Source organism: Chelonia mydas, chromosome 4 (genome assembly GCF_015237465.2).
Source record: "Chelonia mydas isolate rCheMyd1 chromosome 4, rCheMyd1.pri.v2, whole genome shotgun sequence".
NCBI classification, from domain to species: Eukaryota; Metazoa; Chordata; order Testudines; family Cheloniidae; genus Chelonia; species Chelonia mydas.
The window spans coordinates 80,116,834-80,132,726 of NC_057852.1; the positions used below are offsets into that span (position 1 = coordinate 80,116,834).

The 15,893-nt window shown below is 42.2% G+C and overlaps 1 protein-coding gene across 2 annotated transcripts in view; it reads right to left on the minus strand.

The window, feature by feature from the left end:
• The window catches only part of ENPP6 (ectonucleotide pyrophosphatase/phosphodiesterase 6), a 77,365-nt gene extending 65,095 nt beyond the window's left edge, over window positions 1–12,270 (minus strand). Inside the window, exons 1-2 of one of the 2 annotated variants that reach the window (XM_043546046.1) lie at window positions 12,096–12,270; window positions 9,802–10,029 (exon numbers count right to left, since the gene is read on the minus strand). The gene's annotated coding sequence lies outside the window, so the exon portion shown is untranslated. Of the gene's footprint in view, window positions 1–9,801; window positions 10,030–12,095 lie in introns of those variants that run through there. The other variant, XM_027834168.3, reaches the window with a different exon arrangement.
• Between the last annotated feature and the right edge of the window lie 3,623 nt (window positions 12,271–15,893).

Sequence of the window (15,893 nt, forward strand, 5' to 3'; positions counted from 1 at the left end):
ACAGCTTTTCTCTGACCTTGGTTTGGTAAACGCTGCCACCACCCAAATGCAACAAAACCCCCTTTGAACCCAGGAAGGAGCACTTGGGAATTCCTCCCTGTGGGATACCCTCAAGCCCTTTCACCCCCTCTCCAGGGAAGAGCTGAGAAAGGAAACAAAGGAAATTAGCTGTGGCTACCAGCTAATCAAACAACATGCACAAACCTCCTAGGACACCAAAAATCCAATCCTGTTCTTAAAAAAGGTAAATTTTATTAAAAAGAAAAAAAATACATCTGGAACTTAGGCTTTTGTTAGATTTTAAAAGAGCAATTCCAAAAATCAAGCACCAAAAATAGCTGTCTTGGGGGTTCATCTTAAAGGTTACAAGCAAACAAAAGCATCTGGGGTTAGCACAGAGGAGTCCACAAGCCAATAAGAAATAAAAGAAGGCTGTCATGGGACACTGTATTCCACGGATCACAGACTCCCAAAGAGAAGCACCACAAGGTACCAAACCCAGTTGGACCTGCTGGGTAAGCACACTTGATACACAGGATACTGTAGCCCAGGGACCTGTCTCAAGAATGGGAGAATCATGAGATTCCACTGCAGTAGAGAAGTCAATGGTACAGCTGGCCCTGTAGCTGTGACACTATACAATATTAAATTGTATTTCTGCAGACAATTCCCCAGAAGAGTGGGACTGGCGCCAAGCAGTCTAGCTTGGCAGAGACAGCATTTGGCACTAGATTTCATCCCCACCAAGCAATGCTGAGTTGTTTGGGTCACATTCATTTGTAAACACACTGTCTGCGTGAAGACCCCAGATGGCATGGGAAACTCTAGCATTACAATAGTATGATACAAACTCTATTATTGCTACCAGAGCCTGGAGTTGGAGTCTGTTGTCAGAAATTCTTTGGAAGTGAAATTTTTTTTAAGAAACCACAGGCAGGGATAGAAAATAATCATGAAATCCCTCACCTCAATATTCTACACCATCAGGTACCCCACAGATGACAGAAGTTCTAAAATTTCTCTTGGATCTGACTTCCAAGATTTATATTGCCCCAAGAAATCATAGAATCGTAGGACTGGAAGGTACCTCAAGAGGTCATTTAGTCCAGTCCCCTGCACTCATGGCAGGACTAAGTATTATCTAGACCATCCCTGACAGGTGTTTGTCTAACCTGCTCTTAAAAATCTCCAATGGTGGAGATTCCACAAGTTCCCTAGGCAAGTTTTTCCTAATGTCCAACCTAAACTGCCCTTGCCGCAATTTAAGCACATTTCTTCTTGTCCTATCCTGAGGTTAAGGAGAACAATTTTTCTCTCTCTTCCTTGTAACAACCTTTTATGTACTTGAAAACTATCATCTTGTCCCCCTTCAGTCTTCTCCAGACTAAACAAATCCAATTTTTTCAGTTTTCCCTCATAGCGTCATGTTTTCTAGACCTTTAATCATTTGTGTTGCTCTTCGCTGGACTTTCTCCAATTTGTCCACATCTTTTCTGAAACGTGGAGCCCAGAACTGGACACAATACTCCAGCTGAGGCCTAATGAGTGTGGAGTAGAGCGAAAGAATTACTTCTAATGTCTTGCTAACAGCACTCCTGCTAATACATCCCAGAATGATGTGTGGGTTGTTGTTTTTTTAGCAACAGTGTTACACTGTTGACTCTCATTTAGCCTTTTAATCAAAAACTGTTCCCAAAAGAAACTTTGTCTCATGGTTTCCTTCCAGAGCCATGTTCACCACAGCTTCTATTGCTGTCTGCTGGCTTTCTGGGCACTTTCTGCCTCTCTCAGACTCAGAGACACACAGCTGCAGCCAGTCCATGCTCCAACCCAAGTGCTTGCAATCAGTCCCCAGGGAAAACTCTTTGCCCACATGGTTTAGCATCTGTTTAGGCCTTGCCATGTTGGCCAGTGCCTTGGGTGGAAGCTTTTCATTGTTTCAGCTCTCACTATATAAAGAGTAATTTAATTGTTCCTTCAACTTACCCTGAATGCAGGGTGCGTAGTACATCCACTGACTTTAACCCAACCCTAACCCTTACCTTGACTGATCTATAGATCAAGGCATGCTTGATTAATGGTTTCCAGCATAGCAATATTTTCAGTTTTAAATATTAGTTAAATGCTGTTGTGTGTGACTACCTGACTGTGTTACTAACTTCATTTAAGGCTGCTGTGGAGGTGAAGTATGGATTTTAGGAGGGGGAGTGGATCATTTGAAAATGGAACCATAACTAGAATGCTCACCTTAACCTTTTGAAAAGTAAATATTTAAAGAAAATGCTTCAGATTGCTTCAGACGATTGAATATCTATAGGGCAATTTTTAGATCTAAAAGACAGTAAGTGAACTGACATTAAAGCTGAAGGCCTGGAGGAGTATTCATGCACTGCAAATTCTTAATGCCCTTCTAGGATCTGATCTAAAACCCACTGAAGTCAATGGGAATCTTTCCATTGACTTGGATGGATCTTGGATCAGGTCTGTAGCCAGTAAAGTACAACACCATCCTCCTCCAAAAGAGGCAAGGATAGAAGAGCCTAGCAACGGCTCTATACTTGCACTGTTGAATACCAGGTCAGCTATCAGGGCACTGTATAGTAATTGTAGGTCTCGCTTGTAAGCATACAGTCTTAATTGTAAAATCATTCTCATTAGCTTTGAGAAGTCATGTGTTTAAGAATGTGGGCATACTGCTCTTAACCAAGCAGGATGGTTCAATCTATAACATTCTTTGAGCTTGGCCCATCCCACCCACCTTTGCCTGTGAAGGGGTGTGTGTAATTGCCTTGATTGAATTAGTAGTGTTCTTCAGTACTGAGGATTTTGTCCTTATTAGACTGACACTCATAGACTTTAAGGTCAGAAAGGACCCTCATGATCATCTAGTCTGACCTCCTGCACATTGCAGCCAGAGAACCTCACCCACCCACTCCTGTAATAGACTCCTAACCTCTGGCTGAGTTACTGAAGTCCTCAGATCATGATTTAAAGACTTAAAATTACAGAGAATCCATCATTTACACTAGTTTAAACCTACAAGTGACCCGTGTGCCCAGTGCTGCAGAGGAAGGCAAAAAGTCCCCAGGGTCTCTGCCAATCTGACCAGGGGGGAAATTTCTTCCCAATCCCAAATATGGTGACAAGTTAGACCCTGAGCATGTGGGCAAGACCAACCAGCCAGACACCTGAGAAAGAATTATCTGTAGTAATTCAGAGCCCTCCCCATCCAGTGTCCCATCACCAGCCAGGAGTTATTTGTTGCCAGCAGTCGCAGATCGGCTACATGCCATTATACGCAGTCTCGTTATACCATCCCCTCCATAAATTTATCAAGCTCAGTCTTTTTCCAAAATATTAATTAATTAGCAGGGGGGGAAAGCTAACAAATGGATTTGGCTATGGCCACTCAGAAATATTTATTTATTTCATTTACTGTGCATTTGTGACTCTCCTAAACTTTATGGGTATTAGTTGTTAAAAAAATAATATTTTTCCTCTTCTTTCAAAATTGAAAACTATGAAGAACAGCAACAATGACAATACAAAATCATAAACCGCATAGTATTAACAATAGACATACATTAAAAACATACTGTTCTCCCTCCTCCCCTCCCCCATTCCTTGTCATGCACCTGACAGGTTTAGGTTGGATATCAGGAAAAACTTTTTCACTAGGAGGGTGGTGAAACACTGGAATGCGTTACCTAGGGAGGTGGTGGAATCTCCTTCCCTAGATATTTTTAAGGTCAGGCTTGACAAAGCCCTGGCTGGGATGATTTAGTTGGGGATTGGTCCTGTTTTGAGCAGGGGGTTGGACTAGATGACCTCCTGAGGTCCCTTCCAACCCTGATATTCTATGATTCTGTGAAGGTGAGGACAGCCAAGATCAGGCACCCGAATAATTAAAATCCCTAAGACTTTCATATTTTCCTGAACAATAATTTTTAACACTAAAACAATCAAACCTAAAAAGCAAACCTCGAGGACAATCTGCTTGAACCTGAAACACATTCAATTCCATTCACCTTCACTAGACCCCAAAAAACTGTTCCCCAGGAAAGTCCTGGTATAATGATGGTTATTCTGCAATTATTATTCTGCAATCTTTGCTATCTGAATGATCAATATGTAACCGAATACCAGCCCAACTGTGAACCCAAGCACTACCCTTTAGCACTTCTCCTACTCTCTGATCCAAAGATTTATAGCCCAGGGCCTTGACTGTGCAGAAAGGTTCATACGTTGCTGAATTCATTCTCACCTTGTTTCTAGGGAAACATGAGCTACAGATGTGAATTTTTTAAATTGCTGCTACCCTCACTGACTACATAACTTCAGAAAGTTAATTTTCACCTACCTTGGGTTCTCACAGTTGACTCCAAGTTGTGGAAGAGTGAGTATGTTGTAAAAGAAACGCCCCACCCCCATATCCTGAATGTACAGAGATTAACAAAATGAGTTGTGAATATTGGTAGGAAATACTAAGCTCTTAAGAATTATGCTACATTTAACCTATCCCTTCTCAGGTTTTTGAAGGTGCTCCTCTACTACCAAAGATCTGAGCTCCAGACTTCTTGTGGTTATTATTTATTTGTATTATTGTAGTGCCTAGGCGCCCCAGTCCTGGACCAGAACCCCATTGTGCACTGCATAGAAATACAACAAAAATATGGTCCCTGCCCCAAAGAGCTTGCAGTCTAAATATAACACAAGCAACAACAGATGGGGGAGCACAAGCATATAGCACTAATTTAAAGGGTACTTGGCCAGTGGGAACTGGTCTGAGGCCACTAGCTATTTTGGAGGTTGCTAATTAGCCTTCACATGGGAACAACTGTTTGTCTGTCACTTCTGATCCCAGCTGGATATGAATCAGTGCCTGAAAAGTCAAAAGCATGGGACATTATCCCATTACCAGTTTCCTGAACCATTCAGATGCCTATGAAGTTGTCTGTTTAAACTATTTAATTGTAATAACAAGCTATTCTGAATATTTTGTCACTTTCCCTGCTAATACAACTCATCCGCTGATCATTTCCTCAGCAGTCTTCTTGTCTCGGTGTGTCATCAGTTGCCAGAAATGGACACGCTGCCAAAACCTCCAAGGCCAATGGCCTCCTGCCCTGTTGTTAGTAAGAAACCACTTTTCTTGGCTTCACTGGCATGTCTAATGCCCTGTTCTGATATTTTCTAAATGGAGGTGGGATTCTTCTCTCTTTTCAGAAAATTTTACTTTTTAATGCCACCTAGTGATGCAAAGCAAACTCACACCATGTGGAGCTCTGGGTGGTGGCTGCTCTGCTGTCTGCAAAAACGGCAATAAATCATTTGCTGCATAGCTTATCACAGCCGCTACCCCCATAAAGAAGCTATTTCTTCTACATCCTGACTCTGTGGCTACTGCATTTAGCAGGTGTCAAAATAAAAAATTGAAAACTGGGCTCTTTTTCTGGGAAATATGGTTAATCAGGTTAAATATGGTTAAATATGGGGAGCCTGATTTCTCTGGTTTTATTTCCCTAACTTGCTAGTGACCACTGCACTCAACTCAGAGAATCAGGAACTAAGGACAAACAAGACCATTCAGTCCACTGTATGTATGGCGGGGGTGGGGCGGGGCAGAAGTAGGTGGAACAGGCAACTCAGGTGCCTGAGCCTGCATTCCTTACTCGAGCAAGGTGAGTTTTTAATGAGAAAGGAATGCAGAATTCGGCCCCAGCTAGGTCATCCTTGGCAAAAAATAAACACTATTGTTTGCTCCAATAGTGACCCAAAGTATTGTCAAAAAGAAAAGGAGGACTTGTGACACCTTAGAGACTAACCAATGTATTTGAGCATAAGCTTTCGTGAGCTACAGCTCACTTAGAATCATAGAATCATAGAATATCAGGGTGCACTTCATCAGATGCATCATGAAAGCTTATGCTCAAATAAATTGGTTAGTCTCTAAGATGCCACAAGTCCTCCTTTTCTTTTTGTGGATACAGACTAACACGGCTGCTACTCTGAAACCTGTCCAAAGTATTGTAGTTTGTAAAAACACTATTACAAGGTTTGGACCATTAATAAGGTTGCAGCATGGTCTTCAAGGGGATAAGATAATGGTCTGGAGACCTGGGTTTATTTAATCGGTCATGTGGTTTCACCATCCTGTTTCCCCCCTCACCCTGCGCCTGTCTTGTATATTTAGATTGTAAGATCTTTGGGGCAGGGAGCAAGTCTTACTTTATGTTTTTACAGTGCCTATCACGAAGGGGCCATGAGCTAGGTTGGAGCCCGTAGGTGCTAATGTAAATAATAGATGATAATAGTCTATATTCTTCAGTATAAGGAAGTAGAGCACTGAGGTTATTTACACACAATTCTAGGTCTTCTGAGAACTTCTACCTGACTCCAAACCAGCTCAACCTATATCTGGCTTTGTATTCTGTAATTGCTCTCTTTAGGTCTTAAAACCTCTTCCAGTCTTGATCACAATTTAAACAAGGGAGGAAAATATATAAGAGGAATTGACTGGCCATAGCTTATACTCGTCATTTTTGCTCTTTACCTGAAAAAGCAGTTCATTTATTACCAGAAGTATTAATGTTTTTCTGTCAGTTTGCACAATATATCAGACAAGCTTTCAGCAGTGTGTGGGTGTAATATGATAGCATTTCAAATACAGGATGTAACCAGAAGGAAAATGCCCACTAGATGCTGCTATATTGTTATTACTGGCATAGTAAGTTGTTTTCCAAGCTCCCGCGCAAGGCTCTTGTAGTTAAAAGTTTTTCTCTCTTTTTTTTTTTTCAGCTGAAAAAATCAAAGTACATTATGTACTATCTCAAATCTTCTTGGAACAGTTTCCGTTAGTTTCATAGTCGTCAAACTACAGTTGCCATTGCAAGCATTAGGCCTGCAGCTACTAGAGCCAGCCTAAGATCAGCCTTGAGATTGTAAATCTCACTGACGTTTTTCTCTAATTCCATCACAATCGTAGTCATTGTCAGGACAATGAATTAACCTTTTCTGTCCCCTTTGCCCTGTCCAGTCATCACGGAGCATGATTATGTGCAGTATTTTCAAGGCTTCATATTTGATGTTTCTTACTATTCTACCAGTGCCCACAAGTCAGTGGCTATAGGAGAGGAATAGGAAGGTGATCCAAGTGAGTTAAAGAATATTAATAACCTCACCGAACTATATAGCATAGGAACTTTGTTTCTCATAGTGTGGTGGTGGTAACTGATGGTTCATCTCATCTGGTATCCTGTCTCTGACCCTGACCAATACCAGATGCTTTAGAAGATGATATAAACTCCCATAACGCTCTTAATTATGTAACTCTATATAAGGGAGGTTGGATGGAGATTCCTTCTTGATCCCAACTGGTGTTCAGGTTATGCTCTGAAACACAAAAATGAATAGCCTGCAGCAGCTACCCTTAGACCTCGCCCCACAAACTCCCCACTTCCTTTGGTTACTCCCCTCCCCCACTCACATGGGAACAAGAACTTCTAAAGGATTCTAGAAGCAGCAAGGATTTCAAAGGAAAGTGCATGGCCCTTTCCCACATGACAACATGTATATATAGGTCTTGGATCATGCGAGTGGTAGAGAGAGGTTTGAGCCATTGGCAGGGTTAGTGCTGTCATCCAGTCGTATGTTCCATATGTTCTGCGGCTGAGCAAAACCAGGAATTGTCTCAGTTTAGCCAACCTGACTGGGAGTCCCAAACCAGGCCACAAAATGAGGTGAATCGCCAAACACTAGGAGCTATGGTCACTTTAGAAATTGCCTTTCCTTCCCCGGGACAGCTGCTACAATGTATGGTTCAGGCCCCTCAGGAGCCCAAAGGGGTCATCTCATCCCACTCCTAGCAGAATGAAGCAGCATTTTGTCAGGATGATGCAAGTTCACACCCAAAGGAGTCCCTTTTTAGTTCAGGAAGTGAAAGAAGGACAGTAGCATCCAATTATCAATGAAGAGGAGGGGTGGCGTGAGGGAAACTAGTGATCTGGTTTGTTGAAGTGGCTGAACTTACTCCTTAAGCCCTTCTTCTGTGTGGGTACTTTTGTTTATTTACCATTTTGAACTATGAGTAAGCAGCTCAGAGGCACTGGGAGCCCTCAGTGCCAGAACTTGGGTTTGTTTTGTTGACTTGAACAAATAAACAAGGTCTTTTTGTGACAAAGGGTTTTTTTTTTTTCTCCTTTTGCATCAAAAGAACCTCTGTTTTTTTGTGCTGAGGAGGCTGGAACAGGGGCCTGGCTACAGTCGTTAAATTCATGGAACAGGGAGGGGGATTTCACAAGCTTGAAAGCTTCCCAGAATCACGCTGGGCACTCTGTATTGCAATACTAGGTAAAACTCTGGTGCACCCTGCACACCTCATCTTATAAGGCAGAATTGAAAGGAAGGGGAAAGATCTTAGGTAACTCCAAAATATGGAGTGAATGTGGCTGGGTGAGTGCTCAGATTTTTTCATTTTGCCAGTACCAATCTGTGTATTCCTGACAGCTGACAAGGATGGTGTGCCAATACTCAGCAACATAGGGTTACAGAGCTGATGTGGGCACAGGTGGCCCTGCCCTACCGTACCTATAAGAGATGTCAGACCCGGAAGGAGGAGCTTAAAGCAAGAAGCCTAGCATATTTGGTTGTAGAGCAAGTCTTCGGCTCTCTGGAGAGAGGTTTGGCTGACGGCAGGAACTCCTCCCTGAAGCAAGGGAGGGCCCAGTGCTATTCCTCTACATTTGTCTGACCTTAGCTGGAAGCACAGCTCAACCAGGGCTTTCTGGAGGAAGAGAGCTTTACCACAGTGGTAGTATAATTCATTTGTGTTAATTCCCCCTTTTCTGTTCACTGACAACCCTGAGAGAGGTGGGCTATCTGGGGCTCAGCTGGAGGGCTGAGCCTCTTATGACTGGAAGTGGCATGGGAAACCACCTGAATATCCCAGAGCAGTATTGGGGCCTGGCTTAGGGGTTGCCCTGGGGCAGGAACCCCAGAAGCAGATGGAAAAACTATTTGTAACTTTTCAAAACCTACAGAGTATTTAGTTTCTTATGCTCCTCTTAAAGCTTGATCCAAAGCCCATTGTAATTAATGGAAAGACTCCCAATGGCTTCAGTCTGTTTAAGGATCAGGTCCAGAGCCTGGTTAGCGGGGTTACTCAGAACAAGCAACTTGGTTAGCTCAGGACAAGGAATTTTCACTTTTGATGTGCAGGTCACCTTTAACATGATGGAAGAAATGAACCATCTGGCTTTTTTGCATCATCCAGATTGAGGATACAGACACTAGATGTCAGCATTGTTCAAACAGGCCTTCAGTTGCTTTGCACAAACCCCATTAACAGCTTTATGCAAAGCCATTAACAAATTGTTTGGGCACCTTTTCAACTATGCTTGCAGTCCTGACCCCAAAAGGAAGGTGAGTTGTTATGCAAATCTTTAATGTTGCTGAACTAGTTTTCCTGGATTTTACACAAGGCTTTGATGTTCCAGTCTTTGAAATACAAACACTTTAAAAAAAAAAAAAAGCAAACTCTCTTCTCTTCTCATCGGATGAAGTGAGCTGTAGCTCACGAAAGTTTATGCTCAAATAAATTTGTTAGTCTCTAAGGTGCCACAAATACTCCTTTTCTCTTCTTTCAGTTGTTGCAACTAAATGGCAGCTCTGCAGTCTGCATTGTAATGACAAAGTGCTGGTTATTACAGAATGGAGGTTAAGAGCTCATATTTTTACATAAAGTCTTTATGCAGTTTTATGAATTTTGCATAAGGCAAAAGAAATGGAATTTCATACACTTACCTCCTGAAGTTCCATTCTTGTGATGTTAGCTGGAGCTGGAAGGTGACCACCACGCACAGGGGTGAATTTCAACAGTCCTTTTCCTTCCTGAATATCACTGTAAGGACGGGTAAGACCATGCCACCAAGCCTGAGGCTGCAGGCGGCACAACCTCACCAGAGACAGACTAGTACTTGTTCCTGCTACTTGTGCTGTGGAGTCTGAGCTGCCTTATGCTGATCAAGAGCTCTGTGGGGATAAAAGGAGCTATCTGGGGAATTAGAATTTTTCCTACTACTTTTGACCCTGAAGCCTAATGCATTTTCCTCTCTTCTTGTTTAGGAGAAAATTCCCATGCATTGTCCCCGCCAACTCCCCACAAACTCTCACCAGTTCTCTATGCAATACAGATGTCCCATGCCCCCACCTAATTTGGCTGGCAAGACAAAGAAATTTAGGGTGGGGAAGACAAGATTATAGAATCATAGGACTGGAAGGCACCTTGAGAGGTCTTCTAGTGCAGTCCCCTGCATGCATGGCAGAACTAAGTATTATCTAGACCATCCCTGATAGGTGTTTGTCGAACCTGCTCTTAAAAATCTCCAATGGTGGAGATTCCACAAGCTCCCTAGGCAATTTATTCCAGTGCTTAACCACCCTGACAGGAAGTTTTTCCTAATGTCCAACCTAAACTGCCCTTGCTGCAATTTAAGCCCATTGTTTCTTGTCCTATCCTCAGAATTTAAGGAGAACAATTTTTCTTCTTCCTCCTCCGTTTAACATCCTTTTATGTACTTGAAAACTGTTATCATGTCCCCCTTCAGTCTTCTCCAGACTAAACAAATCCAATTTTTTCAATCTTCCCTCATAGGGTCATGTTTTCTAGACCTTTAATCATTTGTGTTGCTCTTCGCTGGACTTTCTCCAATTTGTCCACATCTTTTCTGAAACGTGGAGCCCAGAACTGGACACAATACTCCAGCTGAGGCCTAATGAGCGTGGAGCAGAGCGAAAGAATTACTTCTTGTGTCTTGCTTACAGCAGTCCTGCTAATACATCCCAGAATGATGTTTGGGTTTTTTGGGGTTTTTTGGGTTTTTGGTTTTTTTTTGCAGTGTTCTACAGTTGAGTCATATTTAGCTTATAATCCACTATCCCCAGAATCTTTTCCGCAGTACTGCTTCCTAGGCAGTCATTTCCTAGGAAGGTGGAGTCATTGCTCCACCCTCTTTCCTCCATTTTCTATGTGCGCAGCTGATTGTGTATTCAGTTTTGGGCACTGAAGCCAGGGACTTAGGGAGTCCCAGATTTGCTTGAACCAGCGCTGTTCACACTCCACTCTCTTTCCTGCATTCCAAACTTTTGATTTCTAATTTTTTTTTATTTGTCTCGATTTATTATTTAACTTTCCCAGGCCCAATCCTTCAAAAGTTGCCGCTGAAGACAGTGGCAGTTCCACACACAGAGCACTTTTAGGATCAGACCTTCAGATTTACCTTTCAAAGAGCTGCACGTGCAGAAGACAGGTAGAAGTTTGATGTTTGATCACCTGGATGTTAGTCACTTAAAAATTATGGGCCAAATTCTGCTCTCATTTACACCTGTGTAAATCCACGGTAACTGAGTGGAAGTTAGTGACTTTATCTTAAATTTTAGGGCAACGCAATCAAGCACAGAATTACTTCTCTTGTTTGTCATATTAAGATATAAGTAGCATTGGTGATTTCAGAACATACACATTTGTGGCTTAGGCAGTTTTAAAAATATCTCCCATTCACAGTGGAGGATTTTTCTGTGTTTTAATGAGACCTTTCAAAATATTGTTTGTTTTAAATATGTATAGGCTCATAGATCTGTTCTGTTTTGTTGGCATAGTTGTTTAGTTATCCTTACTTCATTGTTTGGATAACTTCCATATAAACCGGTTCAGTGAATTATTAATACCATTTTTGCTCTTGCATATCATAAAAAAATTATTAAAAAGAACAGCACAAACAATACACACTCTATGGTTAATGAGATTCTAAATGGCAATGAGTGACCCTTTAATTATGTGGGGGAAGGTACGGGGTTACTATTGGGGTCTGGTTATCAGAGACAGGATGCAACAGAAGATTTCTTTTCCAGGAACTAACATGAAGTAGGTCAGTATTTAAAATATTTAAAAAGGGCGGGGGGGAAGGGCAACACTTGGATTTTGATGATATGACATCATAGCTTTTGCGGGGAGAGTCTTGCTCCTGGCTGGGATCCTACCAACAGTTCATTACCCAACAACTGTTGTCATGGCTACAGAGGGAGGGCAGCAAACAAACCTCAGGGCAGTGTTTAGTGAGGAAAGCACTGTAGTGAAGGTTCACTCTTGACCTTGCAGGAAGCCCATCTTGCCGGCAAGCAGCTCTTCTGCTTTTAGATCCAGGACAGGAATGTCACAGGAAATGCAGCATCTAGTAGGGAGCCACATGCAGACTCCCAGCCACACAAGAGTCTCTGTTAAAAAAGTTGTAAATATTTGAAATTGCTTGGATGTATTTAAACCTTCAACATTATGCCCTTTTTCAACAAGGCTAATTAGCCTTAGACACAGAGACTAATGTTAGAAACTGAGAAACTACCAATGCAAAAGGCCTATTAGATAATCTAGTCCCCTCATTGAGGAAGCTGGCAGGATTACAAAATACAGGCTGTTCTTTAGCGCATTGTCCAGTTTTAACTGATTCAGAACAGAGGGTGCCCACTGCTTACCTGGGGGTGAGGGAGGGAGTATTCTACAGTGGAATAAATCTTGCAGTTAGGAGAAGAGCTAGGTTAACAGTGCAAAAATTTATTTGCAAACACTGATCTGAACAAAACCATCCAATTTCTTTGATATTTGTGAGCTCGCTTTTTGCAAGCATTTGTGAGTAAAATTTGTTGGCTGAAAAGGAAAGTGTCAGAAACATGTATTCATATTAGGGCTGTCGATTAATTTAAGTCACTCCATTACTCAAAAAAATTAATCGTGATTAAAAAATTAATTGCAATTAATCACAGTTTTAATCGCACTGTTAAACAATAGAATACCAATTGAAATTTATTAAATATTTTTGGATGTTTTTCCTATATTTTCAAATATATTGATTTCACTTACAACACAGAATACAAAGTGTAGAGTGCTCACTTTATTTTATTATTTTTATTACAAATATTTGCACTGTAAAAATGATAAACAAAAGAAATAGTATTTTTCAATTCACCTCATACAAGTACTGTCGTGCAATCTCTTTATTGTGAAAGTGTAATTTACAAATATAGATTTATTTATTTTTGTTAAAGAATAACTGCTCTCCAAAACAAAACAATGGAAAACTTTAGAGCCTACAAGTCCATTCAGTCCTACTTCCTGTTCAGCCAATCACTCAGACAAACAAATTTGTTTACATTTACGGCAGATAATGCTGCCTATTTCTTATTTACAAGTATCACCTGAAAGTGAGAACAGCCATTCGCATGGCAATTTTGTAGCCGGCATTACAAGGTATTTATGTGCCAGATATGCTAAACATTCGTATGCCCCTTCATGCTTCAGCCACCATTCCAGAGGACATGCTTCCATGCTGATGATGCTCGTTAAAAAAAAAAAAGCGTTAATTAAATTTATGACTGAACTTCTTGGGGGAGAATTTTATGTCTCCTGTTCTGTTTTATCCGCCATCTGCCATATATTTCATGTTATAGCAGTCTCAGATGATGACCCAGCACATGTTGTTCATTTTAAGAACACCTTCACCGCAGATTTGACAAAACTCAAAGAAGGTACCAAAGTGAGATTTCTAAAGATAGCTACAGCACTCGACCCAAGGTTTAAAAATCTGAAGTGCCGTCCAAAATCTGAGAGGGACGAGGTGTGGAGCATGTTTTCAGAAGTCTTAAAAGAGCAAAATTCCAATGCGGAAACTACAGAACCCGAACCACCAAAAAAGAAAATCAATCTTCCGTTGGTGGCATCTGACTCAGATGAAGAAAATGAACATGTGTTGGTCCACACTGCTTTGGATTGTTATTGAAACCCGCCATCAGCATGGAAGCAGATGGTCAAGTTCAGGATCAAGAAGGGAGAGCAGCAGAATACGGACCCTGGACTTCAGAAAAGCAGACTTTGACTCCCTCAGGGAACTGATGGGCAGGATCCCCTGGGAGAATAACATGAAGGGGAAAGGAGTCCAGAAGAACTGGCTGTTTTTTAAAGAATCCTTATTGAGGTTACAGGAACAAACCATCCCTATGTATAGAAAGAATTGGAAATATGGCAGGTGACCAGCTTGGCTTAACACTGAAATCCTTGCTGCTCTTAAACACAAAAAAGAAGCTTACAAGAAATGGAAGACTGGACAAATGACCAGGGAGGAGTATAAAAATATTGCTCGGGCATGCAGGAGTGAAATCAGGAAGGCCAAATCACGACTGGAGTTGCAGTTAGCAAGAGATGTTAAGAGTAACAAGAAAGGTTTCTTCAGGTATGTTAGCAACAAGAAGAAGGTCAAGGAAAGTGTGGGCCCCTTACTGAATATGGGAGGCAACCTAGTGACAGAGGATGTGGAAAAAGCTAATGTACTCAATGCTTTTTTTTGCCTCTGTCTTCACGAGCAAGGTCAGCTCCCAGACTACTGCACTGGGCAGCACAATATGGGGAGGAGGTGACCAGCCCTCTGTGGAGAAAGAAGTGTTTCAGGACTATTTAGAAAAGCTGGATGAGCACAAGTCCATGGGCCGGATGCACTGCATCCGAGGGTGCTAAAGGAGTTGGCGGGTGTGATTGCAGAGCAATTGGCCATTATCTTTGAAAACTCATGGCGATCGGGGGAGGTCCTGGATGACTGGAAAAAGGCTAATGTAGTGCCCATCCTTAAAAAAGGGAAGGAGGAGGATCTGGGGAACTACAGGCCAGTCAGCCTCACCTCAGTCCCTGGAAAAATCATGGAGCAGGTCCTCAAGGAGTCAATTCTGAAGCACTTAGAGGAGAGGAAAGTGATCAGGAACAATTAGCATGGATTCACCAAGGGCAAGTCATGCCTGACTAAACTAAGTGCCTTCTATGATGAGATAACTGGCTCTGTGGATGAGGGGAAAGCAGTAGATGTGTTATTCCTTGACTTTAGAAAAGCTTTTGATACGGTCTCCCACAATATTCTTGCCAGCAAGAAGTATGAGCTGGATGAATGGACTATAAGGTGGATAGAAAGCTGGCTAGATCATTGGGCTCAACGGGTAGCGATCAATGGCTCCATATCTAGTTGGCAGCTGGTATCAAGCAGAATGCCCCAAGGGTCAGTCCTGGGGCCAGTTTTGTTCAATATCTTCATTAATGATCTGGAGGATGGCATGGACTGCACCCTCAGCAAGTTTGAAGATGACACTAAACTGGGAGACGTGGTAGATACGCTGGAGGGTAGGGATAGGATACAGAGGGACCTAGAGAAATTAGAGGATTGGGCCAAAAGAAATCTGATGAGGTTCAACAAGGACAAGTGCAGAGTCCTGCACTTAGGACGGAAGACTCCCATGCATGGCTACAGACTAGGGACCAAGTGGCTAGGCAGTAGTTCTGCAGAAAAGGACCCAGGGATTACAGTGGATGAGAAGCTGGATATGAGTCAACAGTGTGCCCTTGTTGCCAAGAAGGCTAACAGCATTTTGGGCTGTATAAGTAGGACCATTGCCAGTAGATTGAGAGACGTGATCATTCCCCTCTATTCGACATTGGTGAGGCCTCATCTAGAGTACTGTGTCTAGTTTTGGGCCCCACACTACAAGAAGGATGTGGAAAAATTGGAAAGAGTCCAGCGGAGGGCAACAAAAATGATTAGGGGGCTGGAGCACATGACTTATGAGGAGAGGCTGAGGGAACTGGGATTATTTAGTCTGCAGAAGAAAAGAATGATGGGGGATTTGATAGCTGCTTTCAACTACCTGAAAGGGGGTTCCAAAGAGGATGGATCTAGACTGTTCTCAGTGGTAGCAGATGACAGAACAAGGAGTAATAGCTCAAGTTGCAATGGGGGAGGTTTAGGTTGGATATTAGGAAAAACTTTTTCACTAGGAGGATGGTAAAGCACTGGAATGGGTTACCTAGG